Raw genomic sequence first — 25,431 nt, forward strand, 5'->3', positions numbered from 1 at the left:
CTGCACTTCCCAGCCACTCGAGAGGCCGAGGAAGGAGAATCACCCGAACCCGGGAGGCGGAGCCCGCAGTGAGCCGAGGTCACGCCACCGCACCCCAGCCTGGAGATGCAGCGACACTCCGTCTCAAAAAAAAAAAAAAAAAGCTACAGTATAGCTTACAAGGTTACAAGGGCATAAACCTACCTAACACACAAATGCTACTTTATCCTTGGATAGTCAAAAGTCAGAAGGAACGACACGGTTTGCAAGGTACTTTGACTTATGTGTGGTCATTAAAACCCAGTAAGTGATTCAAGTATGGTAATACAAAGGCAGGCCATTACATGCACCAATATCACTCTAAAATCCAAGGCATAAAAATAAAGGCTGAAAACTTTGTGTTTCTCCATCTTTCGTTTACATGGCTAGATATCAGAACCTTACTTTAGAAAATAACCAACTATTATATATGGTTTCCCCAGATGGTAATTTTCAGAAACTACAAAAATTGTCAAGATCCATAATCTGCTTCATCAAACGCTTTTCTAGCTCGTTTCAATTCTTCATTCATAGTAAGCAAGTCTTTAACCCTGGCAAACTTCCTTGGGTCCTTGCGAATCAAGAAGACGATATCTTCAACTTGTACTCGACCTTGTCTTCCAACTGACATTGCCTTGTGAGTCATTTCAGTGATAAACTTTATGACAAGATCTTCAAGAATATCCACTGACTCAGTATAAGGGTTCTGGTCATCCCCAAAGCCATACATCATACATCGCAATTCTTCAGAAAAAAGTCTCTTTCTTTTACCCTGTCCACCTTCTGCACCTCCTCCAATCTCTTCATTTCCTTCCTCAAAGGTGGGGTCTTCCTCCTCGTCTGCCATCCCACTGGCCTGCCAACCCACAGCCGAGAAACTTTCAGAGATGTTGGCTGCTATGTTTCTGGCGAGCCTTAGTTTAGCCACCGCTGGACACAGCTCCCTGCCTCCCCTTCCCACACACAAACACACACACTGGTTTTTCTCACTTCCACAATATGGAGAAACTTGTGGATGGAGAGTATATTAGTTTTAGATCAATGCAGAATAAATTCTCACAAATTTTGGATATTGAAAACAAACCCCAGCTCACAGGTCAGAAGTTCTACTGGGCCAAGTGACTGGCTCCTGCTCAGAGTCACACGAGGGACCTCCAGGATGGGTCTGTCTGTGTGGTCGATGCCTTCACTTGAGAAGGGTCTGGCTTCGATCTGATTCGAGTTGGTGGCAGAATTCAATGCCTCAGGTATGTGAAACCCAGGCCCACTTGTTTGTTCTGCCAGCTGCCGGGAGGACGCTCTGAGCTCTTACAGGTGTTGCCCAGGTCTGGGCCGTGCAGCTCCCTGGGTCTGCACATCCAGGGCTGAGGAATCACCCACAGGGGAATGGAATCTCAGGGAGGTTCAGTCCCTTATAAAGAGCTCAGATGATTCAATTAGACCCAGCCCTTAACAGCTATCGTTTCAGGGTATTCCTAATCTAATCAGGGGTTTGGGCGGGCTCCTCAATTCAAGGTTCCGCCCACACCCAAGGGAGGGGCAGAGGCAGGGCTAGGCTCTGGGGGGGTGGGGGAGCGGGAAATGCCGGGGGCATTTCAGAATTCTGGATTCCTCGCAGAATCGCAAAGTTCACATTTCACGACAATAAAGAAAACGTTGAGAGTAAAAGTGAGACCTTTTATGAAGTTGCACATTAGAAAACTTAAACGTCTGAGAAAAAAATCTCGAACTCATAGGGAAACAAGTGGTTTATCAGATACTCTGAAAATAGACTGGGCTGGGTGAGGGGAATATGAAAATATTATTTCAATTGTATCGTGTTGTATTGTATTGCATTTTATGTATTTATTTTTGAGACAGAGTCTCGCTCTGTCCCCCAGGCTGGATTGCAGTGGCCTGATGTCAGCTCACTGCAACCTCTGCCTCCTGGGCCCGAGCAACTCTCCTGACTCAGCCTCCAGAGTAGCTGGGACTAACTGTGCGCGCCACGACGCCAGGAGAAATTTGTATTCTTTAAAGTAGAGAGGAGGTTTCACCATTTTGGCCAGGCAAAGCCGCAGCCTGGCAGGCGCCACGAAGACGCTGGCCACTGCAGCCGCCGGCAAAAGGGCGCCGCCTACAGGAGGGATCAAGAGGCCTCACCGCCTACAGGCCTGGCACTGCGCAAAATCAGAAAGTAGCCGAAGTCCACGCAGCTGCACCTCCTCAAGCTGCCCTTCCATCGCCTGATGCGCAGCATCGCGCAGGACATCATCCTGGATGTGCGCTTCCAGAGCGCGGCCACAGGCGCCCTACAGGAGCCCAGTGAGGCTTCCCTTGTGCAACTCTTTGAAGACAGCTAGCTGTGTGCCATCCATAAAAGCCCTGCCCGCTTCTCCCCCATATATGCGTATTAGCGCTCTGCTTTGTACCCTCTTCCAGAGGAAACACAAATCCATCAATTGATCATTTAAGCCTTTCTAGCTTGGGTACAACTTTTCGTGTAGTTGTACTTATAAGCTCTGTACTTTATACTTCTAGAGACTAGACCCTAGACAGTATCTGCTTGGAATAGTGGAGCTAGCCAGCTTCAACTTTATTTAGGCATACGCTAATTACTTGTGAGGGCAAAGGCAGGCATTGAGGATGTTAAGCTTATCACAAAACAGTAAATATTGGAAAATAGTCAAGTACAGTCACTTTATTTGTTAGATATCTTGTCACCACTTTACCAGCGCCAGTCAGAGACCACATTTCTCTAGGAAGTCTCCACATGTACATTATGAGATAGACTTTAAGAATAGTCGTGTAGCTGCAGGTAAAACCTCATTGTCGTTGACGTGTAATACTATCAGCCATGAAAGCTGTCAAAGCTTTCTCCTGGAGAGGTACCACTTTCTACAGATTTCTTTCTTCAGAGCTGTGGCTATGTGATATTATATATTGAGAAGATGTCGTATGCGATTTTTAAAATGTCAGGAAACAAAGATGCTGGCAAGGCTGTGAAGATATAGCAGCACGTTTACAGTGTCTGTGAGAGTGTAAATCAGTTCAACCATTGTGGAAGACAGTGTGGCGATTCCTCAAGGATCTAGAACCAGAAATACCATTGGACCCAGCTATCTCATTACCCGGTATATACCCAAAGGATTATAATTCATCCTACTATAAGGACACACGCACAGCTATGTTCATTGCGGCACAGTTTACAAGAGCAAAGGACCTGGAACCAACCCAAAGGCCCACGGGTGAAGGACTGGATAAAGAACATGTGTGGTATATACACCAGGGAATGCTATGCAGTCATAAAAAAGAATGAGTTAGTGTTCTTTGCGGTGACATGGATGACCCTTGGGACCATCATTCTCAGCAAACTAACACAGGAACAGAAAACCAAACACCCCATGTTCTCACTCATAATTGGGAGTTGATCAATGAGAACACACGGACAGAGAAAGTGGAACGTCACACACCGTGGCCTGTCACGGAGTGGGAGGCAAGGGAAAGGAGAGCATTAGGACAAACACCCAATGCATGAGGGGCTGAAAGCCAAGACGGCGGGTTGATTGGTGCAGCAAACCGCTATGGCCCATGCATACCTTGCTAAGAAACCTGCACGTTCGGCACAAGTGTCCCATAACTTACAGGAAGAAACCAAAAAAATGCGTAGGGACACTGAACCCTCTCAGCTAATCCAATTTTCCTCTCTGAGAAAACAACGCTGTGTTCCCGCTCCTGAGCTGACCTCTGAGACCTTGATGGAACGTGTTTCAGTCTTCAGCAGTTCAGCCTTACTCAGACCCCACTCAATGTATTGAGTTCTATGAGGGGCAAGAGAAATGTTCTAAGCTTGTGTGTGGAGTCACCATCAGCACTGCTCTCTGCAGATGCTTGTCTACACCGCGGGCTGCTTGGGCCAGGTTCTCTTTTCCTCTAGTGTTCTCAAAGGGCCAGACCTGCCACATCTGCCAGAATACAGCTTCCAAAACTGCTCCATGCCATGGAAAAGGAATGAGCTGAGAGCAATCTAAAGACTGGGAGATATTGAGTCTCTTGGACCTTACTTTTTTGGGAGTTCAAGCACTTTGATTCCTGGGGAGCCCTCCAGTCTCCATCAGTTCTGCCAAGAACCTGTACCCTCCTTGTGTCTCTAAGACACACTGGTCTAACTTGTTGTACGCTTTTACAAGAAAGTTGGTAAAATAAAAGGAAAGCCGAAGAAGGCCAGAATATGGAGGTATGAAACGGAATTTCCCCATTCTTGGTAAGGCTTAGAAATTTGTGTAATACTCAAAGGCAGATCCTATGTACAATAAGCCCTATTTAAACAGCAAAAGCTGAGGGTATGAGGAAATACAACTATATTGTATGGGGGTTTATTTTGCTTCAGGAAGAAAGAGTACATGTTATTCTGCATTCAATATTAGAGCAGAACAATGGGGACTTTTGGAATCTTTTGGCGTATACTCTGTGATTCAGGGGGCACATGGCAGAGGTAAACAGACTGAAATGGCACCACGGATATCTGGGAGCCGTGCTGGGAAGGTTCACGGTGATTCCGTAATAAATCTCAGGTCTTTATTCTATAATGAAAAATTACTCATTTGCATCATAAAGGTACAGCAGCAGAGTATGTACAAGTAGAGTATGGAATAACTTTGTCACTCGCGATGAACCTACTTGGTCCGATATTTTAATAACTTCTCCCATGTCTCCGTACCCAGGTTTGATTTTCGGAGTGGATCATCGGTAGAATGAATAAAATCAGGAATACCGTAAAGCAATGTTTGGAACTGAATTTCAGTGTCTCTGGAAGCACTGGCGATATCACCGTGTGTAGCAAACCTGAAGTATCAATAGGCTGTCTCCATGCCTTTTAAACGACATATAGGTTCATTACAAATGGCGGCGTGAGGAAAGGTGGTTTTGGAACTGGCTGCTCTCTAGACTGATACGATGCATCTATACTACGTTACATTCTAAAACCGGAAAGGATCACTTGCTGTCATAAAGCACAGTAGGCAGGAATAAGAGAAGAGTCAACTGAGAGAAAAAAATGCTTCGTGATGTAATTTTTATTTCTGCAGTTTGGAAAAGCGTTTAACTGTCTTTGTGATGACTCACAAAACTACATATGAGCATGAAGAATACACAGGACAACAACTGTGAAACATTTCTGGAGGCTTCACTTACTGAAACCCAGACATAAGCATACAAGCTAAGACACGGCCACAGCAGGCTTCAGCATGAAACCGCAGAAATCTCCCGGAAAGGGCTTCCCTCTCCGAATGCAGCTTCCCGTCCACAGGATGCTCAAGGCCCAGGCACCTTTCTTCTTCCAACTAGAAAGACATACAAAAATGCCTCAACATGACCTCGGAGGCCCAAACATTTAGCCAAGGCTACTATGAAACAATCTGCTGTCTTCATCCAGGTAAGGGCCACTTGAGGTTTGAAGACACTAAGATCGTGGGTAAATCCAGGGTAGACTGAGAGGCAGAAGCTCCAGCCAACGCAGTCCTGTCACTGGAAGACGAATGCAGTACTCATGCCTGCACAAACAGACCCCTCCCTCTGGCCTTGGGCCTAGAACATGATTTTTTTGGAGTTGCTGTTGGGGAAGAGGCCCTTGGGCTTTCACCTGCGAACAGCCTCCCTTAAATGCTTGGGCTGCAGTGGGGGCGTTTCTCCCCACATCTCACACACGTCCAGCGCCTCTTCCAGCACCTCTCCGACGAAGACCTTGGCTATTCCAGCCATGGCAATGGCCACGTTCTCAGGCACCGATCTGCCAGTGATAGACTGCATCAGACCTGCAACGCGTGCTTTTGGGAAAGCTGACCGGCGAAACACTTCGTAGCGGGCCAGCTGCTCCTCAGACATGGCAGACGGCAGGGTTGCCATCCTCTGAGCCTCCTCCGCATCCACGGTGGGCTTCCTGTCCTTCTTTCCTTTGCTGTCTCTTTTCCGTCTTTCGGCTGCAGGAGGAGCTGAGGCTGAGGCTTCATTGTCACCTTCTGTGAGGTCCGTGACATCCTGACTGCTGAGCTCACCTTCCCGACCCCTGGGTTCTTCCAAGTTCCCATCTAGGTCCTCAGGGAGCCCATCCTTTTTGCTGCCCTTCAGACCTTGGGGCATGGCGAACATCTCAGCAGACACACCTGTTTGCCTGCCTGTCTCCATGGGTGAGATTCAGGTCTGCTCCGTGACAGCAGCTGTAGCAGGAGAAGTTACAGCTTGGGGGGTTTCATTATGGACCTGAAGTGAGATTTTGAGAAACTTTCTTTTTTTTCTTTTTTTTGATTTATGGATCATGTTTATTAAGCGGCACACGAAAAGTTAAGTTTCATAAACAATAACATTCAGTGATCTACTTAAATCCAACTGTAATCCTTACTTTAAACTAAGGGCAGTAATAATTTTATACATAGAGTAAATACACACAAAACCTGGGTATCCCGAACTACAAACGTGGTTTCCACAGCCACCTATGGTTTCAGTCAAGGACACATTGCCACAACGAACAAGTACTTACCAATATGTTAATAAAACACTAACCCAAACGCTTACCCTGCCATCAGCTTTTTAAGCAATGCCATTCCTGCTACTGAAAGCATTTATTTTTAGAAGCTTGAATCTGATCTGGGAAAACGGGTTCTCCTAAAACTTTAACAGGATGTTATAAATCCAAAAAGATTTTAAATCAGAAAGCCTTCCAACACAGCGTTATGTATTGTGAAAGCAATGTGAAACTCGCTTTCCTTTGTTTGTTTGTTTGTTTGCATGTTTGTTTGTTTTTGAGACGGAGTCTCGCTCTGCCGCCCGGGCTGGGGGCAGTGCTGCGATCTCCGCTCACTGCAAGCTCCGCCTCCCGGGTTTACGCCATTCTCCGGCCTCAGCCTCCCGAGTAGCTGGGACTACAGGCACCTGCCACTGCGCCCGGCTAATTTTTTGTATTTTTAGTAGAGACGGCGTCTCACCGTGCTAGCCAGGATGGTCTCCATCCCCTGACTTCGTGATCCGCCCGCCTCGGCCTCCCAAAGTGCTGGGATTACAGGCATGAGCCACCACGCCCGGCCTAGTTCATTCTCTTTAATAATGAACTAGACAACCAACTAGTTGCCGTCTAAAAACTTCTGAATTCATGAAGTACAAGTCTGAGCTGTCAAGTCAAAAATGACATTTAGATTTCACATATTAAATAGCTACAGTAGGCCAGGCGCTTTGGCTCACGCCTGCAATCCCACCACCGTGGGAGGCCGTGGCAGGCGGATCACGAGGTTAAGAGATCAAAACCATCCTGGCCAACATGGCGAAACCCCGTCACCACCAAAAATACAAAAACTTAGCCAGGCATGGTGGCAGGGGCCTGCACTTCCCAGCCACTCGAGAGGCCGAGGAAGGAGAATCACCCGAACCCGGGAGGCGGAGCCCGCAGTGAGCCGAGGTCACGCCACCGCACCCCAGCCTGGAGATGCAGCGACACTCCGTCTCAAAAAAAAAAAAAAAAAAAGCTACAGTATAGCTTACAAGGTTACAAGGGCATAAACCTACCTAACACACAAATGCTACTTTATCCTTTGGATAGTCAAAAGTCAGAAGGAACGACACGGTTTGCAAGGTACTTTGACTTATGTGTGGTCATTAAAACCCAGTAAGTGATTCAAGTATGGTAATACAAAGGCAGGCCATTACATGCACCAATATCACTCTAAAATCAAAGGCATAAAAATAAAGGCTGAAAACTTTGTGTTTCTCCATCTTTCGTTTACATGGCTAGATATCAGAACCTTACTTTAGAAAATAACCAACTATTATATATGGTTTCCCCAGATGGTAATTTTCAGAAACTACAAAAATTGTCAAGATCCATAATCTGCTTCATCAAACGCTTTTCTAGCTCGTTTCAATTCTTCATTCATAGTAAGCAAGTCTTTAACCCTGGCAAACTTCCTTGGGTCCTTGCGAATCAAGAAGACGATATCTTCAACTTGTACTCGACCTTGTCTTCCAACTGACATTGCCTTGTGAGTCATTTCAGTGATAAACTTTATGACAAGATCTTCAAGAATATCCACTGACTCAGTATAAGGGTTCTGGTCATCCCCAAAGCCATACATCATACATCGCAATTCTTCAGAAAAAAGTCTCTTTCTTTTACCCTGTCCACCTTCTGCACCTCCTCCAATCTCTTCATTTCCTTCCTCAAAGGTGGGGTCTTCCTCCTCGTCTGCCATCCCACTGGCCTGCCAACCCACAGCCGAGAAACTTTCAGAGATGTTGGCTGCTATGTTTCTGGCGAGCCTTAGTTTAGCCACCGCTGGACACAGCTCCCTGCCTCCCCTTCCCACACACAAACACACACACTGGTTTTTCTCACTTCCACAATATGGAGAAACTTGTGGATGGAGAGTATATTAGTTTTAGATCAATGCAGAATAAATTCTCACAAATTTTGGATATTGAAAACAAACCCCAGCTCACAGGTCAGAAGTTCTACTGGGCCAAGTGACTGGCTCCTGCTCAGAGTCACACGAGGGACCTCCAGGATGGGTCTGTCTGTGTGGTCGATGCCTTCACTTGAGAAGGGTCTGGCTTCGATCTGATTCGAGTTGGTGGCAGAATTCAATGCCTCAGGTATGTGAAACCCAGGCCCACTTGTTTGTTCTGCCAGCTGCCGGGAGGACGCTCTGAGCTCTTACAGGTGTTGCCCAGGTCTGGGCCGTGCAGCTCCCTGGGTCTGCACATCCAGGGCTGAGGAATCACCCACAGGGGAATGGAATCTCAGGGAGGTTCAGTCCCTTATAAAGAGCTCAGATGATTCAATTAGACCCAGCCCTTAACAGCTATCGTTTCAGGGTATTCCTAATCTAATCAGGGGTTTGGGCGGGCTCCTCAATTCAAGGTTCCGCCCACACCCAAGGGAGGGGCAGAGGCAGGGCTAGGCTCTGGGGGGGTGGGGGAGCGGGAAATGCCGGGGGCATTTCAGAATTCTGGATTCCTCGCAGAATCGCAAAGTTCACATTTCACGACAATAAAGAAAACGTTGAGAGTAAAAGTGAGACCTTTTATGAAGTTGCACATTAGAAAACTTAAACGTCTGAGAAAAAAATCTCGAACTCATAGGGAAACAAGTGGTTTATCAGATACTCTGAAAATAGACTGGGCTGGGTGAGGGGAATATGAAAATATTATTTCAATTGTATCGTGTTGTATTGTATTGCATTTTATGTATTTATTTTTGAGACAGAGTCTCGCTCTGTCCCCCAGGCTGGATTGCAGTGGCCTGATGTCAGCTCACTGCAACCTCTGCCTCCTGGGCCCGAGCAACTCTCCTGACTCAGCCTCCAGAGTAGCTGGGACTAACTGTGCGCGCCACGACGCCAGGAGAAATTTGTATTCTTTAAAGTAGAGAGGAGGTTTCACCATTTCGGCCAGGCAAAGCCGCAGCCTGGCAGGCGCCACGAAGACGCTGGCCACTGCAGCCGCCGGCGAAAGGGCGCCGCCTACAGGAGGGATCGAGAAGCCTCACCGCTACAGGCCTGGCACTGCGCAAAATCAGAAAGTAGCCGAAGTCCACGCAGCTGCACCTCCTCAAGCTGCCCTTCCATCGCCTGATGCGCAGCATCGCGCAGGACATCATCCTGGATGTGCGCTTCCAGAGCGCGGCCACAGGCGCCCTACAGGAGCCCAGTGAGGCTTCCCTTGTGCAACTCTTTGAAGACAGCTAGCTGTGTGCCATCCATAAAAGCCCTGCCCGCTTCTCCCCCATATATGCGTATTAGCGCTCTGCTTTGTACCCTCTTCCAGAGGGAACACAAATCCATCAATTGATCATTTAAGCCTTTCTAGCTTGGGTACAACTTTTCGTGTAGTTGTACTTATAAGCTCTGTACTTTATACTTCTAGAGACTAGACCCTAGACAGTATCTGCTTGGAATAGTGGAGCTAGCCAGCTTCAACTTTATTTAGGCATACGCTAATTACTTGTGAGGGCAAAGGCAGGCATTGAGGATGTTAAGCTTATCACAAAACAGTAAATATTGGAAAATAGTCAAGTACAGTCACTTTATTTGTTAGATATCTTGTCACCACTTTACCAGCGCCAGTCAGAGACCACATTTCTCTAGGAAGTCTCCACATGTACATTATGAGATAGACTTTAAGAATAGTCGTGTAGCTGCAGGTAAAACCTCATTGTCGTTGACGTGTAATACTATCAGCCATGAAAGCTGTCAAAGCTTTCTCCTGGAGAGGTACCACTTTCTACAGATTTCTTTCTTCAGAGCTGTGGCTATGTGATATTATATATTGAGAAGATGTCGTATGCGATTTTTAAAATGTCAGGAAACAAGAGATGCTGGCAAGGCTGTGAAGATATAGCAGCACGTTTACAGTGTCTGTGAGAGTGTAAATCAGTTCAACCATTGTGGAAGACAGTGTGGCGATTCCTCAAGGATCTAGAACCAGAAATACCATTGGACCCAGCTATCTCATTACCCGGTATATACCCAAAGGATTATAATTCATCCTACTATAAGGACACACGCACAGCTATGTTCATTGCGGCACAGTTTACAAGAGCAAAGGACCTGGAACCAACCCAAAGGCCCACGGGGTGAAGGACTGGATAAAGAACATGTGTGGTATATACACCAGGGAATGCTATGCAGTCATAAAAAAGAATGAGTTAGTGTTCTTTGCGGTGACATGGATGACCCTTGGGACCATCATTCTCAGCAAACTAACACAGGAACAGAAAACCAAACACCCCATGTTCTCACTCATAATTGGGAGTTGATCAATGAGAACACACGGACAGAGAAAGTGGAACGTCACACACCGTGGCCTGTCACGGAGTGGGAGGCAAGGGAAAGGAGAGCATTAGGACAAACACCCAATGCATGAGGGGCTGAAAGCCAAGACGGCGGGTTGATTGGTGCAGCAAACCGCTATGGCCCATGCATACCTTGCTAAGAAACCTGCACGTTCGGCACAAGTGTCCCATAACTTACAGGAAGAAACCAAAAAAATGCGTAGGGACACTGAACCCTCTCAGCTAATCCAATTTTCCTCTCTGAGAAAACAACGCTGTGTTCCCGCTCCTGAGCTGACCTCTGAGACCTTGATGGAACGTGTTTCAGTCTTCAGCAGTTCAGCCTTACTCAGACCCCACTCAATGTATTGAGTTCTATGAGGGGCAAGAGAAATGTTCTAAGCTTGTGTGTGGAGTCACCATCAGCACTGCTCTCTGCAGATGCTTGTCTACACCGCGGGCTGCTTGGGCCAGGTTCTCTTTTCCTCTAGTGTTCTCAAAGGGCCAGACCTGCCACATCTGCCAGAATACAGCTTCCAAAACTGCTCCATGCCATGGAAAAGGAATGAGCTGAGAGCAATCTAAAGACTGGGAGATATTGAGTCTCTTGGACCTTACTTTTTTGGGAGTTCAAGCACTTTGATTCCTGGGGAGCCCTCCAGTCTCCATCAGTTCTGCCAAGAACCTGTACCCTCCTTGTGTCTCTAAGACACACTGGTCTAACTTGTTGTACGCTTTTACAAGAAAGTTGGTAAAATAAAAGGAAAGCCGAAGAAGGCCAGAATATGGAGGTATGAAACGGAATTTCCCCATTCTTGGTAAGGCTTAGAAATTTGTGTAATACTCAAAGGCAGATCCTATGTACAATAAGCCCTATTTAAACAGCAAAAGCTGAGGGTATGAGGAAATACAACTATATTGTATGGGGGTTTATTTTGCTTCAGGAAGAAAGAGTACATGTTATTCTGCATTCAATATTAGAGCAGAACAATGGGGACTTTTGGAATCTTTTGGCGTATACTCTGTGATTCAGGGGGCACATGGCAGAGGTAAACAGACTGAAATGGCACCACGGATATCTGGGAGCCGTGCTGGGAAGGTTCACGGTGATTCCGTAATAAATCTCAGGTCTTTATTCTATAATGAAAATTACTCATTTGCATCATAAAGGTACAGCAGCAGAGTATGTACAAGTAGAGTATGGAATAACTTTGTCACTCGCGATGAACCTACTTGGTCCGATATTTTAATAACTTCTCCCATGTCTCCGTACCCAGGTTTGATTTTCGGAGTGGATCATCGGTAGAATGAATAAAATCAGGAATACCGTAAAGCAATGTTTGGAACTGAATTTCAGTGTCTCTGGAAGCACTGGCGATATCACCGTGTGTAGCAAACCTGAAGTATCAATAGGCTGTCTCCATGCCTTTTAAACGACATATAGGTTCATTACAAATGGCGGCGTGAGGAAAGGTGGTTTTGGAACTGGCTGCTCTCTAGACTGATACGATGCATCTATACTACGTTACATTCTAAAACCGGAAAGGATCACTTGCTGTCATAAAGCACAGTAGGCAGGAATAAGAGAAGAGTCAACTGAGAGAAAAAAATGCTTCGTGATGTAATTTTTATTTCTGCAGTTTGGAAAAGCGTTTAACTGTCTTTGTGATGACTCACAAAACTACATATGAGCATGAAGAATACACAGGACAACAACTGGAAACATTTCTGGAGGCTTCACTTACTGAAACCCAGACATAAGCATACAAGCTAAGACACGGCCACAGCAGGCTTCAGCATGAAACCGCAGAAATCTCCCGGAAAGGGCTTCCCTCTCCGAATGCAGCTTCCCGTCCACAGGATGCTCAAGGCCCAGGCACCTTTCTTCTTCCAACTAGAAAGACATACAAAAATGCCTCAACATGACCTCGGAGGCCCAAACATTTAGCCAAGGCTACTATGAAACAATCTGCTGTCTTCATCCAGGTAAGGGCCACTTGAGGTTTGAAGACACTAAGATCGTGGGTAAATCCAGGGTAGACTGAGAGGCAGAAGCTCCAGCCAACGCAGTCCTGTCACTGGAAGACGAATGCAGTACTCATGCCTGCACAAACAGACCCCTCCCTCTGGCCTTGGGCCTAGAACATGATTTTTTGGTAGTTGCTGTTGGGGAAGAGGCCCTTGGGCTTTCACCTGCGAACAGCCTCCCTTAAATGCTTGGGCTGCAGTGGGGGCGTTTCTCCCCACATCTCACACACGTCCAGCGCCTCTTCCAGCACCTCTCCGACGAAGACCTTGGCTATTCCAGCCATGGCAATGGCCACGTTCTCAGGCACCGATCTGCCAGTGATAGACTGCATCAGACCTGCAACGCGTGCTTTTGGGAAAGCTGACCGGCGAAACACTTCGTAGCGGGCCAGCTGCTCCTCAGACATGGCAGACGGCAGGGTTGCCATCCTCTGAGCCTCCTCCGCATCCACGGTGGGCTTCCTGTCCTTCTTTCCTTTGCTGTCTCTTTTCCGTCTTTCGGCTGCAGGAGGAGCTGAGGCTGAGGCTTCATTGTCACCTTCTGTGAGGTCCGTGACATCCTGACTGCTGAGCTCACCTTCCCGACCCCTGGGTTCTTCCAAGTTCCCATCTAGGTCCTCAGGGAGCCCATCCTTTTTGCTGCCCTTCAGACCTTGGGGCATGGCGAACATCTCAGCAGACACACCTGTTTGCCTGCCTGTCTCCATGGGTGAGATTCAGGTCTGCTCCGTGACAGCAGCTGTAGCAGGAGAAGTTACAGCTGGGGTGGTCTCATTATGGATCTGAAGTGAGATTTTGAGAAACATTTTTTTTTTTTTTTGATTTATGGATCATGTTTATTAAGCGGCACACGAAAAGTTAAGTTTCATAAACAATAACATTCAGTGATCTACTTAAATCCAACTGTAATCCTTACTTTAAACTAAGGGCAGTAATAATTTTATACATAGAGTAAATACACACAAAACCTGGGTATCCCGAACTACAAACGTGGTTTCCACAGCCACCTATGGTTTCGGTCAAGGACACATTTCCACAACGAACAAGTACTTACCAATATGTTAATAAAACACTAACCCAAACGCTTACCCTGCCATCAGCTTTTTAAGCAATGCCATTCCTGCTACTGAAAGCATTTATTTTTAGAAGCTTGAATCTGATCTGGGAAAACGGGTTCTCCTAAAACTTTAACAGGATGTTATAAATCCAAAAAGATTTTAAATCAGAAAGCCTTCCAACACAGCATTATGTATTGTGAAAGCAATGTGAAACTCGCTTTCCTTTGTTTGTTTGTTTGTTTGCATGTTTGTTTGTTTTTGAGACGGAGTCTCGCTCTGCCGCCCGGGCTGGGGGCAGTGCTGCGATCTCCGCTCACTGCAAGCTCCGCCTCCCGGGTTTACGCCATTCTCCGGCCTCAGCCTCCCGAGTAGCTGGGACTACAGGCACCTGCCACTGCGCCCGGCTAATTTTTTGTATTTTTAGTAGAGACGGCGTCTCACCGTGCTAGCCAGGATGGTCTCCATCCCCTGACTTCGTGATCCGCCCGCCTCGGCCTCCCAAAGTGCTGGGATTACAGGCATGAGCCACCACGCCCGGCCTAGTTCATTCTCTTTAATAATGAACTAGACAACCAACTAGTTGCCGTCTAAAAACTTCTGAATTCATGAAGTACAAGTCTGAGCTGTCAAGTCAAAAATGACATTTAGATTTCACATATTAAATAGCTACAGTAGGCCAGGCGCTTTGGCTCACGCCTGCAATCCCACCACCGTGGGAGGCCGTGGCAGGCGGATCACGAGGTTAAGAGATCAAAACCATCCTGGCCAACATGGCGAAACCCCGTCACCACCAAAAATACAAAAACTTAGCCAGGCATGGTGGCAGGGCCTGCACTTCCCAGCCACTCGAGAGGCCGAGGAAGGAGAATCACCCGAACCCGGGAGGCGGAGCCCGCAGTGAGCCGAGGTCACGCCACCGCACCCCAGCCTGGAGATGCAGCGACACTCTGTCTCAAAAAAAAAAAAAAAAAAAAGCTACAGTATAGCTTACAAGGTTACAAGGGCATAAACCTACCTAACACACAAATGCTACTTTATCCTTTGGATAGTCAAAAGTCAGAAGGAACGACACGGTTTGCAAGGTACTTTGACTTATGTGTGGTCATTAAAACCCAGTAAGTGATTCAAGTATGGTAATACAAAGGCAGGCCATTACATGCACCAATATCACTCTAAAATCAAAGGCATAAAAATAAAGGCTGAAAACTTTGTGTTTCTCCATCTTTCGTTTACATGGCTAGATATCAGAACCTTACTTTAGAAAATAACCAACTATTATATATGGTTTCCCCAGATGGTAATTTTCAGAAACTACAAAAATTGTCAAGATCCATAATCTGCTTCATCAAACGCTTTTCTAGCTCGTTTCAATTCTTCATTCATAGTAAGCAAGTCTTTAACCCTGGCAAACTTCCTTGGGTCCTTGCGAATCAAGAAGACGATATCTTCAACTTGTACTCGACCTTGTCTTCCAACTGACATTGCCTTGTGAGTCATTTCAGTGATAAACTTTATGACAAGATCTTCAAGAATATCCACTGACTCAGTATAAGGGTTCTGGTCATCCCCAAAGCCATACATCATACATCGCAATTCTTCAGAAAAAAGTCTCTTTCTTTTACCCTGTCCACCTTCTGCACCTCCTCCAATCTCTTCATTTCCTTCCTCAAAGGTGGGGTCTTCCTCCTCGTCTGCCATCCCACTGGCCTGCCAACCCACAGCCGAGAAACTTTCAGAGATGTTGGCTGCTATGTTTCTGGCGAGCCTTAGTTTAGCCACCGCTGGACACAGCTCCCTGCCTCCCCTTCCCACACACAAACACACACACTGGTTTTTCTCACTTCCACAATATGGAGAAACTTGTGGATGGAGAGTATATTAGTTTTAGATCAATGCAGAATAAATTCTCACAAATTTTGGATATTGAAAACAAACCCCAGCTCACAGGTCAGAAGTTCTACTGGGCCAAGTGACTGGCTCCTGCTCAGAGTCACACGAGGGACCTCCAGGATGGGTCTGTCTGTGTGGTCGATGCCTTCACTTGAGAAGGGTCTGGCTTCGATCTGATTCGAGTTGGTGGCAGAATTCAATGCCTCAGGTATGTGAAACCCAGGCCCACTTGTTTGTTCTGCCAGCTGCCGGGAGGACGCTCTGAGCTCTTACAGGTGTTGCCCAGGTCTGGGCCGTGCAGCTCCCTGGGTCTGCACATCCAGGGCTGAGGAATCACCCACAGGGGAATGGAATCTCAGGGAGGTTCAGTCCCTTATAAAGAGCTCAGATGATTCAATTAGACCAGCCCTTAACAGCTATCGTTTCAGGGTGTTCCTAATCTAATCAGGGGTTTGGGCGGGCTCCTCAATTCAAGGTTCCGCCCACACCCAAGGGAGGGGCAGAGGCAGGGCTAGGCTCTGGGGGGGGGGGGAGCGGGAAATGCCGGGGGCATTTCAGAATTCTGGATTCCTCGCAGAATCGCAAAGTTCACATTTCACGACAATAAAGAAAACGTTGAGAGTAAAAGTGAGACCTTTTATGAAGTTGCACATTAGAAAACTTAAACGTCTGAGAAAAAAATCTCGAACTCATAGGGAAACAAGTGGTTTATCAGATACTCTGAAAATAGACTGGGCTGGGTGAGGGGAATATGAAAATATTATTTCAATTGTATCGTGTTGTATTGTATTGCATTTTATGTATTTATTTTTGAGACAGAGTCTCGCTCTGTCCCCAGGCTGGATTGCAGTGGCCTGATGTCAGCTCACTGCAACCTCTGCCTCCTGGGCCCGAGCAACTCTCCTGACTCAGCCTCCAGAGTAGCTGGGACTAACTGTGCGCGCCACGACGCCAGGAGAAATTTGTATTCTTTAAAGTAGAGAGGAGGTTTCACCATTTCGGCCAGGCAAAGCCGCAGCCTGGCAGGCGCCACGAAGACGCTGGCCCTGCAGCCGCCGGCAAAGGGCGCCGCCTACAGAGGGATCAGAGCCTCACCGCTACAGGCCTGGCACTGCGCAAAATCAGAAAGTACCGAAGTCCACGCAGCTGCACCTCCTCAAGCTGCCTTCCATCGCCTGATGCCAGCATCGCAGGACATCATCCTGGATGTGCGCTTCCAGAGCGCGGCCACGGCGCCCTACAGGAGCCCAGTGAGGCTTCCCTTGTGCACTCTTTGAAGACAGCTAGCCGTGTGCCATCCATAAAGCCCTGCCCTCTTCTCCCCTATATGGTATTAGCGCTCTGCTTTGTACCCTCTTCCAGAGGAAACACAAATCCATCATTGATCATTTAAGCCTTTCTAGCTTGGGTCAACTTTTCGTGTAGTTGTACTTGTAAGCTCTGTACTTTATACTTCTAGAGACTAGACCCTAGACAGTATCTGCTTGGAATAGTGGAGCTAGCTAGCTTCAACTTTATTTAGGCATACGCTAATTACTTGTGAGGGCAAAGGCAGGCATTGAGGATGTTAAGCTTATCACAAAACAGTAAATATTGGAAAATAGTCAAGTACAGTCACTTTATTTGTTAGATATCTTGTCACCACTTTACCAGCGCCAGTCAGAGACCACATTTCTCTAGGAAGTCTCCAGATGTACATTATGAGATAGACTTTAAGAATAGTAGTGAAGCTGCAGGTAAAACCTCATTGTCGTTGACGTGTAATACTATCAGCCATGAAAGCTGTCAAAGCTTTCTCCTGGAGAGGTACCACTTTCTACAGATTTCTTTCTTCAGAGCTGTGGCTATGTGATATTATATATTGAGAAGATGTCGTATGCGATTTTTAAAATGTCAGGAAACAAGAGATGCTGGCAAGGCTGTGAAGATATAGCAGCACGTTTACAGTGTCTGTGAGAGTGTAAATCAGTTCAACCATTGTGGAAGACAGTGTGGCGATTCCTCAAGGATCTAGAACCAGAAATACCGTTGGACCCAGCCATCTCATTACCGGGTATATACCCAAGGATTATAATTCATCCTACTATAAGGACACATGCACAGCTATGTTCATCGCGGCACAGTTTACAAGAGCAAAGACCTGGAACCAACCCAAATGCCCATCGGTGATAGACTGGATAAAGAATGTGTGTGGTATATACACCAAGGAATACTACGCAGCCAAAAAAAGAATGAGTTCGTGTTCTTTGCGGTGACATGGATGACACGGGAGAGCATGATTCTCAGCAAACTAACACAGGAAAGGAAAACCACACACCACATGTTCTCACTCATAAGCGGGAGTGGATCCATGAGAACACATGGACAGAGAAGGTGGAACATCACACACCGTGGCCTGTCGCGGGGTGGGAGGCAAGGGAAAGGAGAGCACTAGGAAAAACACCGAAGCAGGGGGGCTTAAAGCCCAGATGGTGGGTTGATTGGTGCAGCAAACGGCTATGGCACATGTATACCTTGGTAACAAAACTGCACGTTCTGCACAATTATCCTATAGCTTAAAGGAAAAAAAAAAACATGCCTAGGGACACTGAACCCACTCAGCTATTCCAATTTTCCTGTCTGAGAAAACAATGCTGTGTTCCTGCTCCTGAGCTGACCTCTGAGACCTTGATGGGCTTTTGCCTGAAATGTTTTAAGATGAGATGACGATTCTCCCATGATCAGGAGCAGTAGATGGGGGTTGCTCACTTCCTGCTCTTTGAGTTGAAGCAAGGCAGATGCCTGGAGACTCAAACTGATAAATATATTCGTTGCTTTCTTTTCATATGTTGTATTAAGCTATTCTTGCATTGCTATTTAAAAAACCCTAGACTGGGTAACTTATAAGAAAAGAGATTGTTTGGCTCATGGTTCTGCAGGCTGTACAGAAAGCATAGCGCCAATGTCTGCTTCTGGGAAAGCCTGGGGAAGCTTACAATCATGGTGTTAGACGAGCAGGCATCTCACATGGTAGAAGCTGGGGCAAGAAGGATGGGGGAGGGATGGAGCATACTTCTAAACAACCAGATCTCATGGGTACTCATTATCACAAGGATGGCACACAGCCAGGTGGGACTCACCCCATGATTCAACCACCACCTCCCCAGGCACCACCTGCCACACTGGGGATTAAAATTCAATAGGAGATTTAGAGGGGACATCTAAACTACATCACATGACCATCGGAAAAACAGATGAAGAATTCATGGTTTCTACTGTCCAGAAACTTTCCATCTAGAGCAAATGAATTAATGGCTGAATTCAGCATCCTGTGGTGAGAAGGGAGAAGTGAGGTGCACAGGGGACTTTGGTTGCATTTGCTCCACTTCCCTTATGCTGTTCCTCTGAGTTCTGATGTCACTACCTGAAGGGCTATTCATGGACAAAAGAATTATTTTGATTGTGGTTATTTCTGTTTCTTTCATCTTGGTAAAAATAAGTTTTTTTTTTTGAGACAGGGTCTCACTCCGTCGCCCATGCTGGAGTGCAGTGGAGTGATCTCAGCTCACTGCAAGCTCTGCCTCCCAGGTTCATGCCATTCTCCTGCCTCAGCCTCTCAAGTAGCTGGGACTACAGGGGCCTGTCACCACACCCAGCTAATATTTTGTATTTTTAGTAGAGACGTGGTTTCACCATGTTAGCCAGGATGGCCTCGATTTCCTGATCTCGTGATCTGCCTGCCTGGGCCTCCCAAATTACTGGGATTACAGGCGTGAGCAACCACTCCCGGCATAAGTTTTTAGCTTCTCATATAATTGTCCTAAAAAAAACCCTAAGAGTTTTGCTTAAGTTTCTTGTTATCATGTGTTATAAAAATTGACAGGGAAGTGGCCAAAACACATTAAAATTACACAGGCTCTAAGAGTCAAGTCTCTGTTGCGCAGGCTTAGGAAAGACAGAACTGGAAATACTCCATCAGCATGGACATCAGAATCATGGGGTCCACTTTCTGTTCCAGCCCTGCCCAGATCCACGCTCTTCTAAGTCCTCATCCAGGTCTGGCCTCACCCTAGAATCTTCTCTCACAGAACTGATTCAAGGAGGTCAGAGATTCAGGCGGGGGCTCCTGCTGCCTCCTGAGCTGGTGCCCACAATTTCCTAAAATGGAAAGGCAGATAAATGGAAGCAAATCATTGCATATTGTGGGGCCATAATTTCTCTTTCATTGAAGCCAGTGCTTCTAGAGACATCTTACCTAGCAACTTCTTTTCCATTCCTGCAAATCCAGTGGCTGCTCCACAAGGCACAAGAAGGTAAATATAAATATAAAACATCTCTCTCAACAGTTCACCCTTTTTTCTCTATCCCTCGCATCTGTCTATATAGCTTTTATTCTGTACATTTTATTTTTCAGGTAAATATTTTTTAAAATGGAAGAAAAAATAGAAACACTAGGCCCTTCATTTAAATCCTGAAAATTACAAAAATCTTAGCACCCAACTGCCAGGGTTCTATGAGGATTAACTCACATCATGTAATGTTTCCTGAACAGTGCTCTGTAAGAGACTTCTGAACACATGGTATGTGCCCAATAAACATTGTATTAACTCATGTGCACGTGTTTTCCAAATGCAGACTTACTCAAACATTGATGCCTTCTCTAGGCTTTCTAAACTGTATAGAGCCAGCAGAAAATGACATGTTTGAAAATGGTGATTGGTGGTTTCCACTTTGGGACAAAAGTATTTGTGTTGTGGTAAGAGTGTTGGGTATCATGAGCTCTGTGCTGTGCCTACTTTCCCTAGCTGAGTGCTACTATATCGGATGTAGTAGAAGAAACATCAGCATTAAGAGGAGACTTTTTAAAGAAGCTAATTCATGGACCCCTTCCAAACCTGCAGAATCACATCTGTAAGAGAGAGGCTGGAATCTGAATAATTCATAGGCATATTGAAACTTCAGAGGCAAACGGGTGCGGTGGCTCATGCCTGTAATCCCAACAATTTGGGATGCCAAAGTGGGCAGATCACCTGAGGCCAGGAGTTTAAGATCAGCCTGGGCAACATGGACACACCACGTGTCTACTAAAACATAAAAAATTAGCCACGTGTGGTGGCTGGTGCCTGCAATCCTAACTACTCGGGGGGCTGATATTGGAGAATCACTTGAACCTGGGAAGTGGAAGTTGCAGTGAGCCAAGATGGCGCCACTGCACTTCTGCCTGGACAATGAGTGAAAACTCTGTCGAAAGAAAAGGAAGAAAGAAAGAAAGAAAGAAAGAGAGAAAGAAAGAAAGAAAAGAAAGAAGAAAGAAAGAAAGAAAGAAAGAAAGAAAGAAAGAAAGAAAGAAACACTTGAGAGGCAATGCTTAACTAAGTGGCTCTCGGCCCATGCTTCCAGCCATAATCACATGGCCAGCTTAAAGAAATACCGTCACCTGTGCCCTCCACAGAGACTCTGTCTATTGGTCTTGGAAGGAGCATCTATATGGTTGTAATTAGAAAGTCAAATTGTCCCTCTTTGATGATTACATAATAATCATATATACAAAAAATCTAAAGACCACCAAAAAAACTCTTAGATTTGATAAATTTAATAATGTTTCAGAATGCAAGAAACAACATACAGAAATTAGTAGCATTTTTATACACTAATGATGATCAAGCTGACAACTGAATTAAAAAGTCACTTCCTTTTACAATAGCTACAAAAAGGTAAAATGCTTAGAAATACAATTAGTCAAAGAGATGAAAGATCCCTACAAGGAAAACTACAAAACACTGATGAAAGAAATTGTACATGACACAAATGAGAAAAACATCCCGTGCTCATGGATTGGAAGAATAATGATCATTAAAATGACTCTACTGCCCAAAGCAATCTACATATTAAATGGAAATCCTACCAAAATGCCAATGTCATTTCTTATAAAATAGAAAAAAAAATTCTAAAATTCACATGGAACCACAAAAAGAGCCTGAATAGCCAAAGCAAATCTAAGCAAAGAGAATAAAGCTGGAGATATTACATTATCTGACTTAAAATTATACTAGAAGGCTTTAGTAACCAAAACAGCATGGTACTGATATAAATTGACACATAGATCAATGGTACAGAATAGAGAACCTAGAAATAAAGCCACATACCTACAAACAACTGATCTTTTACAAAGCCAACAAAAACATACACTGGAGAAATGACATCCTAGGCAACAAATTGAGCTGGAAAAATTATATTGCCATATGCAGAAGTATGGAATGGGACCCCTATGTCCCACCATATACAATAATCAACTCAATATGGATTAAAAGACTAAAATGTAAGACCTGAAACTATAAAAATGCTAGAAGAAACTCAAGGATAAACTCTTCTAGAGATTGACTTGGACAAAGAATTTATGACTAAGATCTGAAAAGCAGATGTAACAATAACAAAAATAGATAAAACGAACTCAATTAAATTAAAAAGCTCCTGAAAATCCTTCTTAATTAACACAGTGAACAGAAAACCCATGGAATGAGATAAATGTTTACGAGTTTTGCATGTGACAAAGATCTAACGTCCAGAATATACAAGGAACTCAAACAGCTCAACAAAAATAAAACAAGTAACCTCATTAAAAAGCAAGCAGGCCGGGCGCGGTGGTTCACGTTTGTAATCCCAGCACTTTGGGAGGCCGAGGTGGGTGGATCAGGAGGTCAGGAGATCGAGACCACGGTGAAACTCCGTCTCTACTAAAAAAACACAAAATATTAGCCAGGCATGGTGGCAGGCGCCTGTAGTCCCAGCTACTCAGAGAGGCTGAGGCAGGAGAATGGTATGAACCCGGGAGGCAGAGCTTGCAGTGAGCGGAGATTGCACCACTGCACTCCAGCCTGGGCGACAGAGCAAGACTCCTTCTCAAACAAAAAAAAAAAAGCAAGCAAAGAACATGAACATTTAAAAAAAAGACAATGAGCAAACAAAAAACATGAAAATTTAAATAAAAAAAGACAATGAAGGTCAACAAGCACGTAAAAGATGCTCAACATTGTCAATGATCAGAGAAATGCCAATTAAAACCCACAATGAGGTTCCAACTTACACCATGCAGAATGGCTATTACTGAAAAGCAGAAAAATGAGCTATCGGCAAGGACACAGAGAAAAGAGAACACTTAGACATTGGTTGTGGGAAAGTAACTTTCTACAACCTCTATGGAAAACTGTATGGAGATTTCAAAAAAGTCTAAAAATAGAACTTCCATTTGATTCAGCACTCCCACTACTTTGTATCTACCCAAAGGAAAATAATTTATTACATAAAGAAAATACCCACATTCTTATGTTTATTGCAGCACTATTCACGATAACCAATATATGTAGTCAATTTAAATTTATCAATCAATAATCAAATAAAGAAAATGTGCTATACGTTTATATCATGAAATACTACTCAGCCATGAAAAAGAATAACATCACGCCTTTTGCAACAACATGAATAAAACCAGAGGCCACTATTGTAAGTGAAAAACTTCAGAAACAGAAAACCAAATTCTGCATTTTCTCACTTGTAACTGTGAACTCAATTATGCACACACTCGGATATAGAGACTGGAAAAACAGACACTGGAGACTCAGAAAGATGGGAGGTTGGAGAGGGTTTAGGAATGAGAAAATAACTAATTGGGACAATAAACAGCATTCAGATGATGTTGTCACACCAAAAGCCCATACTTCATCATTATGCACGTGCTTCTGTGAGGGAGCTGCATTTTTACTCTCTAATGTATTAATAAACAGAAAAAAGTCCTCACGCAGTGGCTCAAGCCTATAATCCCAGCGCTTTGGGAGGCTGAGGCAGGTGGTTCACGTGGTCAGGAGTTCAAGACCAGCCTGGCCAATATAGTGAAACCCCGTCTCTACTAAAAATACAAAAATTAGCCTGGCATGGTGGAGCATAGTAGTCCCAGCTACTCGGGAGGCTGAGGCAGGAGAATCACTTGAACTCGGGAAGTGGAGGTTGTGGTGAGCCGAGATTGTGTCACTGCACTCCAGCCTGGGGAACAGAGGGAGACTCCGTATCAAAAAAAAAAAGAAAGAAAAAAAACTTTGTTTTTTATCAAGAGGACAAATTGAATAGACCTCATAATTTTCATAAATAATTAGATTAGGCAAAAAAATTTTTAATAAAAATAAATAAATAAATATTGTATTTTAAGAATGGTATAGAAAGACAATTTGACCCATTAGAGTAGTTGGTACTTAGCATATACACTATGATAGGCAAGATTCTAAGCCCCATAGACATTTATGGACAGAATATGTAACAGTAAAATAAATAACACAAAGAGTCATTGGCAGTGACAAATTGACATATTTTCAATCATATTAGATGATATTAAAACCATTAACAAATTTACTGTTTTGTTTCATAATAAAAAACAAGGTTAAAAAGTTTGACTAATTAGGCATATGGATAAATGGGCAGCATTTTGACCAGTAGACAGAGGATACACATTTTCAAAGACCAGACAAAATTATTTATTTATTTTTGGGGTGAGAGAACAGTTTTATTAACTGGGGATACAGTGGGGTCTTCTCCCTGGGAGGTGGGGTCTTCCACTGGTTACCCCCGCCAGGGCTCCAGGGGGCGCCTTCGATTCACTGCTGGGCTCCGTGGGGGCCGGGCCTTGGAGAAGGCGAACTGTGCAGGGAAGCAGCAGCTGTGGGGTCCTCACTGCCCGCTCTGCCCAGCTGCACCGGGTCTCCTGGTGCTCCTCAGGCTCCCGCCGAGTCTGCGTCTCTGGAGGGCAGCGAACCATCCTGCCCAGAACCTTATCCTCACAGCCCAGTTTGACGCAGGTCAGCATGTCTGCTTCCTCCCCTCGGGCTGGACTTTGCACTTGGGTTTCTTCCAGTCCTTCCTCCGGCCGCTTCTCTGTCTCCCGGAGCTTAAATTCCAGCCTCACAAATGTTCCAGCTGGGAAGGGCGTGTCCAGGGCGCTGTCCACACTGGTCTTCTGGAAATCCCGCTGCACTGGCGGGTGCTTGTAGGTTCCTCCAGGGCCACCTGCAGGCCCCGGCGCTGGGCCCCTGAGCTCGGCCCCGCCGGCGCCCCCCCGCACCCACCCACGGGGCCAGCGAGATCCGCAGCCATCTCAGGCTTCCCCTTTCACCCCGGCCCTGCGAAGCGGGTGTGCGCCCCTTAGTTCTCTGAGCCCGCCAGGAGCCACCTCTTCCCCTGTCCCTGGGGGGGGTCAGGCCCGCAGAACGCTGGGCAGAGGCGAATGAACCGGGAAATGTCCCTTCCTCCACACTGAACTTGGGGTCTGCTGGGTCCTCTCCACTCCCTCCCAACCTGCCCGCGCTGTTCCCTGGGGCCCACAGTTTCAGCAAAGTTCCCTGCCGTGACGGGAAGCTGTCCTGTTGCCCACTCTCACCCTTCCCCCTTTTCTGGCCCATTCTCTCTCCCCACTGGGTCTCCGACACGACCCTCTCTCCTCTCGGCTGTCCTGGAGCCCCTCTTTGCTTCCCCAGCTCAGTCCCCTCTCTGACCGCTTCTCCCTCCCACATCCGACCGAATCTCCTGGCTCCCACGGGGGGACCCAAATTCCCAGGACCCAGGTCAACCACACAAAATTATTTTAAATGGGAAGACTTGAATTCTGTTGAATTCATGAAA

At 45.8% G+C, this 25,431-nt stretch overlaps 4 pseudogenes; all 4 read right to left on the reverse strand.

The window, feature by feature from the left end:
* Positions 1–490: 490 nt before the first annotated feature.
* Positions 491–865, reverse strand: LOC100580926 (annotated as a pseudogene).
* A 6,994-nt stretch (positions 866–7,859) lies between these two features.
* LOC100594818 lies at positions 7,860–8,234 on the reverse strand (annotated as a pseudogene).
* A 6,988-nt stretch (positions 8,235–15,222) lies between these two features.
* LOC115833971 lies at positions 15,223–15,597 on the reverse strand (annotated as a pseudogene).
* An 8,778-nt stretch (positions 15,598–24,375) lies between these two features.
* Positions 24,376–24,906, reverse strand: LOC115833972 (annotated as a pseudogene).
* Positions 24,907–25,431: the final 525 nt, after the last annotated feature.

This window comes from Nomascus leucogenys, unplaced genomic scaffold (assembly GCF_006542625.1).
Source record: "Nomascus leucogenys isolate Asia unplaced genomic scaffold, Asia_NLE_v1 001661F_28653_qpd_obj, whole genome shotgun sequence".
Taxonomy (NCBI): domain Eukaryota; kingdom Metazoa; phylum Chordata; class Mammalia; order Primates; family Hylobatidae; genus Nomascus; species Nomascus leucogenys.